Below are 14,063 nucleotides of genomic sequence, written 5' to 3'. Positions count from 1 at the left end.
AACTGATTAGCACATGGGCTAAAGCTAACACGAGTAAACGTGATAATTGTGTCATGAAATGAGATAAAGAGTTATATATTAGTGTCGGTGTGTTTAATAACTGCCTATTAATGTTTAATTTGATTGTGTCAATTTGAGATATTCATATGATTTATGGTAATGTCTGAATCAAAAATAATATATGGTTTGCTAAATAATGACTAAAGGGCGTTTACTGTACATCCAGTTAATCATTAATTACTAGCTTATTTTTGTTTGTTTTTGCATGAAGGTGGATCCTTCCAATGTTTAATAAATCTTCAATAATGGCTAATATGCCCTTACCAGCCTGTATGTTAAGTTAATCATTAATTACTAGTGTGTATGTGCATAACACATGCATAATTGTGGACCCTTAAAAAACGTATTAACATCTGCCTCCCTCCCCTTCAGGTACAGGTTTGAGTATCAAGCACAACCTCGACAGAGACTCAGAAGAGGCTGAAATAATGGAGGAAAACGGAAAAATTGAGAAATGACAACAAAAAAGTAAGAAAAAAATGCACGTATTAGTTATTTTACTGTTTGGTGAATCAGCAGCCAGCTATCAAACTGTTTGGTGGTTTATTTTAGTAGTTTTTTTCTGTCTTTACACTTAAAACTTTTAAATTATTGTAGAACTGCTATTGTTTCAATATTATTATTCAACTTGCTATGTAAAGTTAAGACAAAGAACTTAATAATTATTGGTAATTAATTACATTATCAAGTATATGACAAGAAACCTGAAAGTTATCCAACCTCGCTAACATCTGGCATGATGGCTTTGCAAAATGCATCATTAACATTAAATTCATCAGCTTAGATGACCATATGTACACATAGGAGGCAGTCGAGTTGGTAAATAGGTGTAAGAGATTGCTTCATCATATTTTATTTTGCTATATTTTTGTTGCTAGAGCTACCAAATCTGTTAAATGAAGTGAAGATGGACCTGAAGTCTCAGTGTTCGACAGCATCAGTCACATAACTTGGATGATGGGATAGGATTTGCCACAGAGTAATTACAGAGCCCTTCCAAAAGAACAGGTAGTGTACTAGTTTATCTAGTCAATGAAGTGCTGAAACCCTGTTGTTATTACTACATTCAAAGTGATCCAGTTGGAGTTAAGTTTAGGTTAAAGGATTAGTTCAGTTTGAAATGAAAATTAGCCCAAGCTTTACTCACCCTCAAGCCATCCAAGGTGTATATGAATTTCTTCTTTATGATGAACACAATCTGAGAAATATTAATAAATATTCTGACGCATCCAAGCTTTATAATGGCAGTGAACGGGATCAATGAGTATAAGGCTGAAGAAAGTGCCTCCATCCATCATAAACATACTCCACACGGCTCCGGGGGTTAATAAAGGCCTTCTGAAGCGAAGCGATGCATTTGTGTAAGAAAAATATATTTAACAAGTTATGAAGTAAAATATTTAGCTTCCGCCAGACCACAATCCATATTCAAGTTACGAAGAAAGTGTAAATTGTGATCATGTCAGTTACACTTTTTCCGTAACTTTAATAGGGAAGGTGTAGGACGTAGCGTAAGCTTTGTGAGCTGCAAGAGTTTTACACTTTCTTTGTAAGCTGAATACAGAAGGCAGAAGCTAGATATTTTACTTCATAACTTGTTTAAATATGGATATTTTTTTACACAAACGCATCGCTTTGATTCAGAAGGTCTTTATTAACCCCCTGGAGTCGTGTGGAGTATGTTTATGACGAATGTGGATGGAGACACTTTCTTCAGCCTTATACTCATTGTTCACTATTACTGCCATTATAAAGCTTGGATGCGTCAGGATATCTATTAATATTTCTCCGATTGTGTTCATCAGAAAGATGAAAAGTCATATACACCTAGGATGGCTTGAGGGTGAGTAAACCTTGGGATAATTTTTATTTCATAAGTGAAATAATCTTTTAAGTGTCTTGCTAAATGCCACAATAGTGCCAATTTCTGTCAAACTCACAACTTTTTGGTTCCATTGGGAAGTCCAGATCCCCAAACATGCTGCTGTTGATTTGTCTAACTTGATATGTAGTAGGGATCGACCGATATGCATTTTTCAGGGCCGATGCCGATACCGATTATTACAGATCAAGGAGACCGATAACCGATATTTTGAACCGATATGTGTCTAGTGTAAAAATGAAAATTAATGTCAAAATTAAGAATAAAAAGGCCTCTGACAAAGACTCTCTTTAAATTATTTTAACACATCTTTAATTCTGAGAACTGTCCATAATAACAAAATTAATATTAATAATAACAACAAACATAAAAAGTGCTGGGAGCATCCATCAGCAGCATTCTATAAACAAAGTAAAACTTAAAGCAAATTTAAAAAAAAAACAGCAACAAATGAACAAATAATGCAAAATAAATGTAATCTAAGCATAGGGTTATTAGTCAAATGAGAGAGCGCGGCCGCGGAGATAACTAAATCAGGAATAGGGAGCTCGCGTCGCGTCAGAGCTCGCGCTTGATGCCCTTTCAGCTCTTCAAAATTGCATAATGGTAATTCTGAATCTGTATGATAAATTATTTTGCAATCATGTTAGAATAAAGCAATATTTCTTCAAATATGCGCAATTTTTTTGACTAAGAGCCCTAACGGAACGGACGCTGTTCAGTGAAGCTATGTGAACAACACAAAAAAAAAAAAAAAAACGCAGCAGACATGAGTGAATTCATTCGTGTTGATAATCTATTCACAATATAACGTTAAGTTGGCCGAATGGTGAGAGAAGTAGGTTTTAGTTTCACTATCTCAGCACTGATGTGATGATCCGTTAAAGCATATCACTGCAATGACGGACATTGACCGGGAATTCACAGTATAATAACTGAACGGGGCTTGTCATCATAAATCGATTATATTTAGGTGTTTTGCAACTTAAGTGTAGTGATTTATTGCAACTTCAGGAACGTTTACTGCATTCTTACCTTCGAGAGATAACTTATTGATGTGTGATGATGATCACTGAAGCAACTCCTGTGCTTTCGGTGTGAGAGCGGAACATTTTCCAGCCGCGCCAGCCGTATTGATTGGCCAGGCTCGTGACTCCCAACAAATCAGACGGACGATGGGCGGGGCTTAGTCTAGGCCACAGAGCGGTGCGCTCTGACTGAGGTGGCTGGATCAGTGCCAGATCGCGCATTTCAAAATAAAATGGTTTTATCGGCAAATCGGTTTTGAAAATGGCCGATGCCGATAACAATAAAAATGCTTAATATCGGCGCCGATAATCGGTCGACCCCTAATATGTAGTCATGCACTGTGGGCCACTTTGCTTCCTAACATCAGCAATGTTTTGCCTTTTATTTGTTTGTCTCACAGGAGCAACGGTGCAGAAAGTGTCCTCATGTGGTGCCTGCCAGCATTGGTACAGCAAATAATGCCAAACTTACTGAAATTAGAGGGAAGAATACACAAAAATATCTGAAAACCTTAAAGGTGATAAAGAGGATCTTTTCGTCGACTGAGAAACCAAAGACTGTTACTGAGTTTTTGAAACGAGCGCATGTGTAAGAACAACCCCGCCTCCTTTCGAGGGAACGCCTCCCAAAACTCGTGCACGAGTATTGGAACACGAGTGTTTACCACCGGCATTCGCTCGCTGTATTGTGTTTGTGGATTCATTATGTCGGACTCACCGCAGGTGACTCATAATCTGCAGTTGTTACTCCTGTCTCCTGACAAAAACTATTGCATGAGGCGCCTGGTGGAGTGTGGAAAGTTACTGGAGCACGCAGCCGCGCACGTCTCTCACATGGATCGTCATGGCAGTGATTGACAAGCCAGAGGGCCAATCGTTTACTGGATGATCACGTAAACGATTGGCTTATGTTTTTAAGGCCCTACCTCGTGCACAGATGATGTATATTAATATTATTCCTTTCAGTGCACCTAATAAATAGTCTTTTATCAGTTAGTAAAGACAGTTTCAAGTAATATTGCAAAAATGTATAAAACAAAAGATCCTCTTTAGCACCTTTAATGGTCTTTGATGATTTATAGCCGTGACAGTGTGTTCACTGTATTTTGTTGTTGTTGGGGTGTGTTTGTGTGTGTGTGTGTGTTTTGCTTATGCAAAGTTCAGTTTGAAATCAAGTTGTAATTTTAAATTATTCTTGTGGAGTATAATTTGATTGTCTCTTTGATTGTGTTGAAATAAAAGTATTTCTAATGTAAATTTGTGCCAGTCATTGTCTGAAATCATATATGATTTGTATATGCAGAGATATTGTAATATTTATAGAAATCATGTAAGATAATTATATGTAGAGATATGAGGAATTGAGTGGAAACATAAAATTTGAAGAACAGACACACAATTTACCTATTAAAAACATATAATCTGTATAAAATTCATATGAGCAAATAATGCAAAATTTAAATGAATCCTATATGACTTTCATATGATTCAATCAAGAATTTTAAATGATTTGTATAGGAAATTTACTGATATTCACACATTTTCTACTAAAATCATATAATATTACATACTGTTTTCATGTAAAACTCATGAGAAATTTGCAGTATTCATATATGACCTAAAAATCCCATATAAGTTTTATGTGTGCTTTTTAGTATGAAAGTGGCCATAATCAGTCTGATTTTGTATATGACATGTATTGGACTTATATGAAACACATAAGGAAATTCTGGCTGATTTGAGTAAGGAAGATATATGGTTGCTGTATATGAAACATACAGGTTTTTTTCATATGGGTCATGATGACAAAAGTCTAAAGTCCCCGCCAAAGGAAGTCCCTTTTAAAAATTTGTTAGCAACCGCCATTTTTAATACACCATAAAGGTTTTAAAAATCACAAGCGGGTTATAACTGGTGAGTTTAATGTCATAGATCAAAATATTGAAAATATTTAGAGGCTTTGTTAACCACAGACCTTATTTCAGGTGATTTAGCAAAAACCGCATCGTATTGTGCCGGGTGTATGATAGGGCCCTTAAAGTGCCTTAATGTACTAAAACAGAGTTAAAAGATCAAATATACTGTAAAAGATCAAGTTACTAAATTATTAAAGTGTTTTCTTTATAATGTTTTTCTGTGGAAAAACGCATAAAAGGTGTGTTTCATTTATATTATGGGTTCATCTGCTTGCATCATCAATAAGGTGTATATTGAATTTGGCCTTCTAATATTACTGTCTTACTTCATTAGTACTTTGTACAAACCTGGTAAAAATTTCTGGTGAGCAATGGTGGAAAGCCTTGTTTTGTCCTCCAGGTTCCAGTGTTCCAAAAGAATTTGTGATGTCACTTGAAAATTATGAATTAACAAAATAAACACCATACTATAGGCTTAATATAAAATAACAAATAACTTACACAAAGTTTAAATGAAAAACTGAAAATCCCAGTTGAACCAAATAAATAAGAAACAAATAAACTTGCTTATATTAAACATAGACTTTATTTAAACGAATAAAACAGCATGGATGCAATCCATGATCTGTGCTCTGACTCATGTTCGGCTCAGTGTGAATCATGCAGACGCATTCAGTTTTTAAGTGCAGTGTCTGTTCCCTAACTGAAATAAATGCTTTTTATTGCTAAAGTGAAATGGGGGGAGGGGCAGTGGGCAACTGACTAACACTCACGGGTAACACTGACTATCGCAGCAAACCTTTGCCCCACTTTTAAGAAACAAAGAGTAATTTATTGCTATGGTGTTAAAGCTAGATCATACAATAGTTACAGATGTGCATCTGTTTGGTGTTTAGGGGTCCTCAGGGACATGGCTGAGCCAAGACCAAGTCTTTTTTATAATAACAGAGATCTAGTTATACAATATTATTTACACAGGCAGCTGATGCAAGACTCTGCAATGACTTTCTAAAAAAAAAAAGAAAATTATTCACAACACGTGTAAAAGGCAGACATATGAACGTACTCGGTTACTAACGTAACCTCGGTTCCCTGAGATACGGAACGAGTACTGCGTATGGGGAAAGGTCTCCCTTTTTCCCCGCTGCTGAAGCCTTTTTCAATAACGCAGTGTAACTGCACCGTCATTGGTTCACTCATAGACAAGTTGTTGAACCAATGGCGGCGCGGCATAGCTGCGCGGCCTATGGCGACAAAGCGCGCGAATATTCCCGCCGAAATGGGCGGGGTATAGGGCTATATAAGCAGGCGTTTCGCCATAGGATTTCAGTGTCAATCGACTGAAGCGACGACCCTGAGCCGCAGCCTCGTGGCACGGCAAGTGACGCAGTACTCGTTCCGTATCTCAGGGAACCGAGGTTACGTTAGTAACCGAGTACGTTCCCTTTCGATACTTCACTCGTACTGCGTATGGGGAACGAATTCAACCACGCCGTGCCACGGCTGGGAACGATATAGCTTGCATTTGGCCACCCAGAGGGGGGCAAAAAGGACAAGCGGAGGCAAAGCCTAACCGAACCCATGGTACACTGAAGGAAGATACTTCCTATGGTGGCGTGAAGCGGGACCTGTTGGAAGCCGCTAATCACACCGACAGGACCCGAGCTTGTAAGGTCGGGACATCGAGGTGATAGAACCTGACAAAGGTGGACGGCGAAGACCAGCCGGCCGCCTCACAGATGTCTTGGATGGAAACTCCGTTGGACCAAGCCCACGAGGAAGCCATTCCTCTAGTGGAGTGGGCCCTGACTCCTATGGGGCAATTAGTGCCCAGTGAGGAGTAGCACAGGTTAATAGCATCCACTATCCAACGGGAAATGCGTTGTTTCGAGACCGGAGACCCTTTGGTGCGGCCGCCAAAACAAACAAAGAGCTGATCCGACAGTCTGAAAGACAGTGATCGGTCTATGTAGGTCCTCAATGCCCTGACTGGGCAGAGTAGCTGCAGCTCTGGTTCGTCCGCCGAGGGAGGAAGAGCAGAGAGCGAGATGACCTGAGCTCTAAACGGAGTTGAGAGCACTTTAGGGACGTAGCCATGCCTAGGTTTCAGAACGACCTTAGAGTCACCAGGCCCGAATTCGAGGCATGCAGGGTTCACAGAGAGGGCCTGCAAATCGCCAACACGCTTTACCGATGCTAGTGCTAGTAGCAGAGCGGTTTTTAGTGTTAGGGGCCTGAGGTCGGCTGAACCCATTGGTTCAAATGGGGCTCCTTTCAAGGCCCTGAGGACCAACGAGAGGTCCCAGGAGGGAATAGTGAGAGGGCGAGGAGGATTCAAACGCCTAGCACCTCTCAAAAACGGATCACGAGCCCGTTTCGTCCCACCGATTGGCCAGCAATAGGAGCGTGGAACGCTGCAATGGCTGCTACGTAAACCTTAAGCGTGGGAAGGGGAGCGCCCCATTTCCAAGCGTTCTTGGAGGAAAGACAGTATGGAAGATACGTCACTCTCCACAGGGTCTATGTTGCGTGTTGAACACCAATCAACAAAGACTGACCACTTCTGGTCGTAGAGGCGCCTCGTAGATGGGGCTCTAGCCTGAGAAATGGTATTTAGGACGTCCTCGGGGAGGCTAGTCGGCTCCCATCGAGGGACCAGAGGTGCAGAGCCCAGAGCTGCGGCTGTGGGTGCCAGATTGTTCTGTTTGCCTGAGAGAGGAGGTCCCGTCTCAGGGGAATCGGCCACGGGGCTCTTAGAGAGAGCCTGAATAGCTCTGAGGACCAAACCTGGTTCCTCCAGAGCGGGGCCACCAGAAGGACTCTGTGCTGGTCTTCTCTGATACGCCTGATGACCTGGGGGATCAGTGCGATCGGAGGGAAAGCATAAAGGAGCGTGCTGGGCCATGTGTGGGCCAGAGCATCTACTTCCTTCGAGAAAAATGTTGGGCAATGAGAGTTGTCTTCTGAGGCGAAGAGGTCTACCTCTGCCTTCCCGAAGAACTCCCAGATCGTGAGGACCACTTGGGGGTGGAGCATCCACTGCGTCGGAGGGGATGTTGCTCCGTGACAACATGTCCGCACCCAGATTGTTCCTGCCAGGAACATGAGTCGCTCTGAGCGACTGAAGCCTCGGAAGAGCCCATTCCAGCAGTCGTTTCGCCACAGCGCAAAAGCGGCTGGACGAAAGACCGCCTTGGTGGTTCAGGTATGACACCACCGTCATACTGTCTGACCGAACTAGAACATGACGTCCCGTCAAGTAAGCCTGAAAGAACTGAAGGGCTTTCATCACTGCTAGCATCTCTAGACAGTTGATGTGTAGATGGCTTTCCTCGTGGCTCCACGAGCCGAAGGCCGGTCTGCCCTCGCACACAGCGCCCCAGCCCAAGTTGGAGGCGTCTGTTGAGAGCACCGTCCTCCGTGAGACCGCCTGTAAGGGGACTCCGCGTTGGAACCATACTGGATCCATCCAAGGTTTCAGGGCTAGAAGACAGGCCCGATTGACCTTGAGACATAGGCGGCCGTGCCGCCATGCGCTGGGAGGAACCCGGAACTTCAACCAGTACTGAAGAGGCCGCATCCGAAGAAGGCCTAGCTGCAGCACCGGGGAGGCGGAAGCCATCAGCCCTAGCAGCCTCTGGAAAAACTTCAGAGGGAGATAGGCTTTGTTCGTGACAGATGCCGTGAGCTGCTGAATTGCCAGGGCGCGCTCTGGCGAGACTACTGCCGTCATACGGACCGAGTCGAAAACTGCTCCCAGAAACGAAATTCGTTGAGTGGGGCATAGCGAGCTCTTGGCTAAGTTGACCCTGAGACCCAGGCATTGTAGATGGCTGAGGAGCACGGATCTGTGGCGTTCCAGCTCGTCTCGCGAACGGGCTAAGATGAGCCAGTCGTCGAGGTAATTCAGAACCCGGATTCCCATCTGTCTCAGAGGGGAAAGCGCCGCGTCCATGCACTTGGTGAAAGTGCGGGGAGCCAGAGACAGCCCGAAGGGCAGGACCGTATATTGGTATGCCACCCCTTCGTATGCGAATCTCAAGAATCGTCTGTGACGGGGGGCTATCTGGATGTGAAAATACGCATCCTTCAGGTCCAGCGAGCAGAACCAGTCCTCGGGGCAAATGTGCGCGAGGATCTGCTTCAGCGTCAGCATTTTGAACTTCCGTCTCATGAGGGAGTGATTCAAAAGCCTGAGGTCTAGGATGGGTCTGAGACCGCCATCCTTTTTGGGGACCAGAAAGTAGCGGCTGTAAAAGCCTGTCTCGCTCTCTGACGGAGGAACCATTTCCACAGCTCCTTTTTCCAGCAACGACATGACTTCGGCCCGGAGGACATGAGCGTCGTCCGGATTGACCGATGTTTGAAGCACCCCGGCGAAGCGGGGGGCCGTCGTGCAAACTGGAGCGAGTAGCCCTGGTTTACGATCCCCATGACCCATTCTGACACATCGGGGATGGCCTGCCAGGCCTCGGCCCGAGTGGCTAGGGGTTGAATAATGTTGGGTGACAGACCGCCGTTGAGAGGGTCGTACACCGCGAGGGGTGGAAGAGGAAATTTGCTCTTTTTGTGATGAGGTAAAAATTTGTCCGCCGTGAAAACGGCGTTTGGAGTGGGCGCAACAGGTGTGGGCCCAGCTGTCACTTGGAGTATGTTTCCCACGCCCGGAAATAAACGAGGCGGAGGGGAAATTACCCGTGGGAGCTTTTGGGGTGGTCCGGTCGTAACGGGACGGTCCCCCATCCTCTTCCTGTCCGACGAATCAGGACGACTTCGGAGGCACCGGGTCCAGCACAATCCTGGGCCGGGGTCCCTGGCGCCTCGGGAAGGGAGGGCGCTTCGCAGGGCGCGAGCGCTGGCGATGCTCCTGGGGCGGCGCTGCCTGTGTTGCAGGTGGGGCTGGTTTGTTCTGCTGAGCCGGCGCAGTCCTGGGGCGGCTAGACGCAGAAGCGGAGCTGGAGCGCTTAGGCAAGAAATGCCTCATAGCCTGAGACGATTTCTGCGCGGCAGTAAAGCGCTCAGTGAAGCCATCCACTGCAGGCCCGAAGAGACCAGAAGGCGAGACCGGGGCGTCTAAGAAGGCCGTCTTGTCTAGGTCTTTGATCTCCGTTAGGTTGAGCCACAGGTGGCGCTCCAACACGACCAGGCTGGCCATGGAACGACCGATGGCCTGGGCCGTAGCCTTCGTAGCTCGCAGGGCAAGATCCGTGGCGCTGCGGAGATCTTTGAAGGCTGGCGCGTCGATTCCAGACTCATCCAGAGAGCGGAGGAGTTTGGCCTGGAATGCTTGAAATATGGCCATGGTGTGGAGCGCAGAGGCAGCTTGGCCCGCCGAGGTGTAAGCCCGTCCAGCCAGAGTAGAGGTGGTCCGACAGGGCTTGGAAGGAAGGGCCCTCTTCGTCTTCCAACCCACAGCCGCGGGAGGACAGAGGTGAGCAGCCACCGCTTCATCTAGGGGTGGCAAGCGCTCGTATCCCTTCTCCTCGGCGCCGTCGACGGCGGTGAGGGCGGAGCGGTGCGTAGTGTGGAGGCGGGCAGAGTAAGGAGCGCGCCACGACTTCGTCAGCTCTTCGTGGACCTCAGGAAAGAAGGGCGCTGAACGCTGGCGAGGTGCTTGGCGGCGGCCTGGCAGAAACCATTCGTCCAGGCGGCTGCGAGACGGCTCCTCTGGAGGGGCCCACTCGAGGTCCAGCTCTTCAACGGCTCCAGACAGGATGCGGAAGAGCTCGGCATCCATGCCCTGGCCATGCTCGATGGGTTCCAAGGGAGGCGGTGGAGCGGGGTCTTCCGGCTCGCCAGCCCATCCTTCCGCTTCGGAAGCCGCAAGAGACATGGAGTCGTCTTGTTCGTCGTCTGTTCCCCCGAATGAGACGAGGTCACTCGCTTCTGCGGAGGGACGCTGCTCAGGGCGAGAGAACAGAACTGGAGAGAGTTCCCTGGGAGGAGAGGGCGAGGCACGCGGGGGCTGGGCCGGCGTGAGCTCGCTCAACTCCTGGCGCTGAGTCGCTCTACCCCGCTGTCTTTTCCTCGCCGGACCGCGGGAGGAAGGAGACGGGAGGGCGCGAGCGGCGAGATCGCCCTCAGTGAAGAAGGCGACCCGCGAGCGCAGGGAAGCGAGACTCATGCACCCGCAGTGCGGGCATGAGTCTCCAGCGAGCGCGCGCCGTCTGCGTGGGGCTTGCCCAGGCAAGCGACACACTCGCTGTGTCCATCGTCGTCGTGCAGGGGGGCCCTGCAAGTACCACATGAGTGGCGGGGCATCGTGAGACGCCGCTGCCGTGAAAACGGCAATTGGGTGGCTCTTTTAGAGCGGCGAGGGCCGCGAGCTCTTAAAGCGGTGAAAACCGCTGGAAATCGCTCTTTAGAGCGGCGTTTAAGCCGCGGATGAAGCTCTCAGGCGGCGCGCCGGATGGCGGCAGGGGACGCACAGGAAGCGGCCGGAAGCGGGAAGCGGGAGGCGGCGGCTCGGCGACGGCGCTAGAAGCTGCAGTCCGCGAGGGCGCCGGCGCTTTCTTCCACCGGCGAGTCCAGGCGAGTCCGCTGCGGGAGCCTCTTCAGACGGCGGCGAGAGCAGAAGGCGGCGAGCTTCTTCGGCTTCAGGCGGAGATCAGCGAAGAGAAGTAGATGTCGTCGCTGAAGGAGAAAACACTGAAATCCTATGGCGAAACGCCTGCTTATATAGCCCTATACCCCGCCCATTTCGGCGGGAATATTCGCGCGCTTTGTCGCCATAGGCCGCGCAGCTATGCCGCGCCGCCATTGGTTCAACAACTTGTCTATGAGTGAACCAATGACGGTGCAGTTACACTGCGTTATTGAAAAAGGCTTCAGCAGCGGGGAAAAAGGGAGACCTTTCCCCATACGCAGTACGAGTGAAGTATCGAAAGGGAAACTGACAATAAAAAAAAATAGCAACAACAAAACCTTACTGTTGTGTTTCCTTGTGTCTATGGCATATGCATATGCGCTTGAACAACCAGCAGAGAACTAGCATGTATGTTCTGCACCTGTGTGAATGTGGATTATCTGCATACTTCTGATACAAATCATAAATGGAAGTAGTGATTGCTTACCCTTTACACACTAAATCCCACTTACTACAAACATATTTCATAAATGCTCAACATGCTCAGTCGGCCAAAAAGTCACAGGAGCAGAACACACCACAAAAACTATAAGCTGACTAGAATCAACATTGGCCTAAAAAAAAAAAAAGGTCACATCAGTAGAGCCACAGTGCCTTAACATTGAGATAATCAGATATGACCAAGACAAACCAACATAAAAAAAAAAAAGAATAGCAACAACAAAAGCTTACTGTTGAGTCTCCTCACGTCCACTGTAAGAGATGCACTTGAACACACTGCAAAGACAACAACCAGCAGAAAGTGATGTAACGTAGCCAAGTACGGTCTTCCATACTCAGTATTTGTGCTTTGCATTTCACCCATTTCACTCTGTGGAGAACCAGCACGTACATTCTGCACTTGTGCGAAAGAGAATAACGGCATACAAGCAGGAATACTGGCCCGGATTAAGTCCCCTAGACTCATTTGCTTGTTTTTATTGCTTCTGTTTTTGCTCTTGTGCACTGGTTAGCAAAGCTGAACAACCAATCAGAGTGTTTTTCTCACAGACAGGCATGCAGCTGACTCAACATTCTGTATCAGCCAAAGCAGTGTTGCCAGATTGGGCAGGTTGAGCGTTTTTTAATTTGTGAGGGTAATACATGGTTTGGACAGGTGGACAAAATTAGAGCTAGTTTAGGGTCAGTTGTGTGGTTTTCAAACATCTAAATTGTATAGGCTAGTAGGTTAAAAAACAAAACCCAGTGCATGGACTGCATCCAATCAGTCACCATGATGTTAACACACGTACCGTTTGCAGGTGCTAACATTGATGTCACCTGCGCACTTTTAGCCAATCACGTCGGTTGAGCAGATGGACGTGATATACTGTTCAGACTAATATCCTCGAAACCTGCTGAACTCCACTGCAAGAGATGCACTTGAACACACTGCAAAGACAACAACCAGCAGAAAGTGGTGTGACATGTATGGTGCTCCATACTCGGAATTTGTGCTTTGTTCTTGTGCACTGATTAGCAAAGCTGAAAAACCAATCAGAGTGATTTTCTCACAAACAGGCAGCTGATTTAACATTCTGAATCAGCCAAAGCAGTGTTGCCAGATTGGGTGTTTTTGAATTTGACGTGGAGAGGCTCTGGCATGGCAGCCATGGCTTGATGAGGCTCTGGCGTGATGACCATCTTGGTTGATAGCTCAGGCATGGCATCCATCTTGGCTGTGTCAAATATCTCAATTGTATAGGCTATTTGGTTAAAAAACAAAACCCAAGTGCATGGACTGCATCCAATCAGTCACCATGATGTTAATACACATACCCTTTGCAGGTGCTAACGTTGTTGTTGCCCATGCACGTTTAGCCAATCATGTCGGTTAAGCAGATGGACGTGATGATTCCTAAGTGATGGGTTTTTAGCGCAAAAAGGGATCAGATGTTGAACGTATAGCTAATACTCAAGCGATCACAATACCAGAGCTGCCTAAAGTGTTACACCATAAAGAATGACTCAATTCTTAAAACATGATTTACACCTGTCGAGGGAAATGCCGCGAGTTATGTTTTTATGAGTGTAACTCTCAAATCAAAGCACAGTTTAATCAAAATCAAAACTGAATATGGCACGATGCTGTCCTGCGTCAGGACATATTTGAAACTCTTCAGACTAATATCCTTGAAACCTGCTGAACTTGATTAATTTTGACTGTGCAAAGTTTTGTATTACTTTCTGCAATATGAACTTCAGGAAAGACGTGCTGTAGTTTTGTCTGAAGTTTAAGTGCAACACTAAGGTAAGCGCATTGTTGTTCATTTTTTGTTGTCCGGTTATCATACAGTATGTACAGTATCAATGAATGACACAGTTTTTACTGTCATGGTGTGTGCATGAACGAGTGTGAAATACATGCTAATTAATTTGCTTATTCCGATCACTAGTGTTGGGCACTTTTTGCATTTAAAGGTGCCCTATTTTTTTTCCACAAGATGTAATATAAGTCTAATGTGTTCCCTGAATGTGTCTGTGAAGTTTCAGCTGAAAATACCCCATAGATTTTTTTTTTAATTAATTTTAATTAATTCATTTTGGGGCAT

The 14,063-nt window shown here is 46.0% G+C and overlaps 1 long non-coding RNA gene across 1 annotated transcript; it reads left to right on the top strand.

Annotated features, from left to right (window-relative positions):
- Positions 1–474: 474 nt before the first annotated feature.
- On the top strand, positions 475–4,135 carry LOC137022964 (uncharacterized). Its single transcript, XR_010895452.1, has 3 exons — positions 475–528; positions 939–1,068; positions 3,372–4,135. It is a non-coding gene; the product is annotated as an uncharacterized lncRNA (long non-coding RNA).
- Positions 4,136–14,063: the final 9,928 nt, after the last annotated feature.

Source organism: Chanodichthys erythropterus, chromosome 7, assembly GCF_024489055.1.
Source record: "Chanodichthys erythropterus isolate Z2021 chromosome 7, ASM2448905v1, whole genome shotgun sequence".
Lineage (NCBI taxonomy): Eukaryota > Metazoa > Chordata > Actinopteri > Cypriniformes > Xenocyprididae > Chanodichthys > Chanodichthys erythropterus.
The sequence above is the reverse complement of the archived record's forward strand: the minus strand, read 5'-3'. Positions and strand labels throughout refer to the sequence as shown.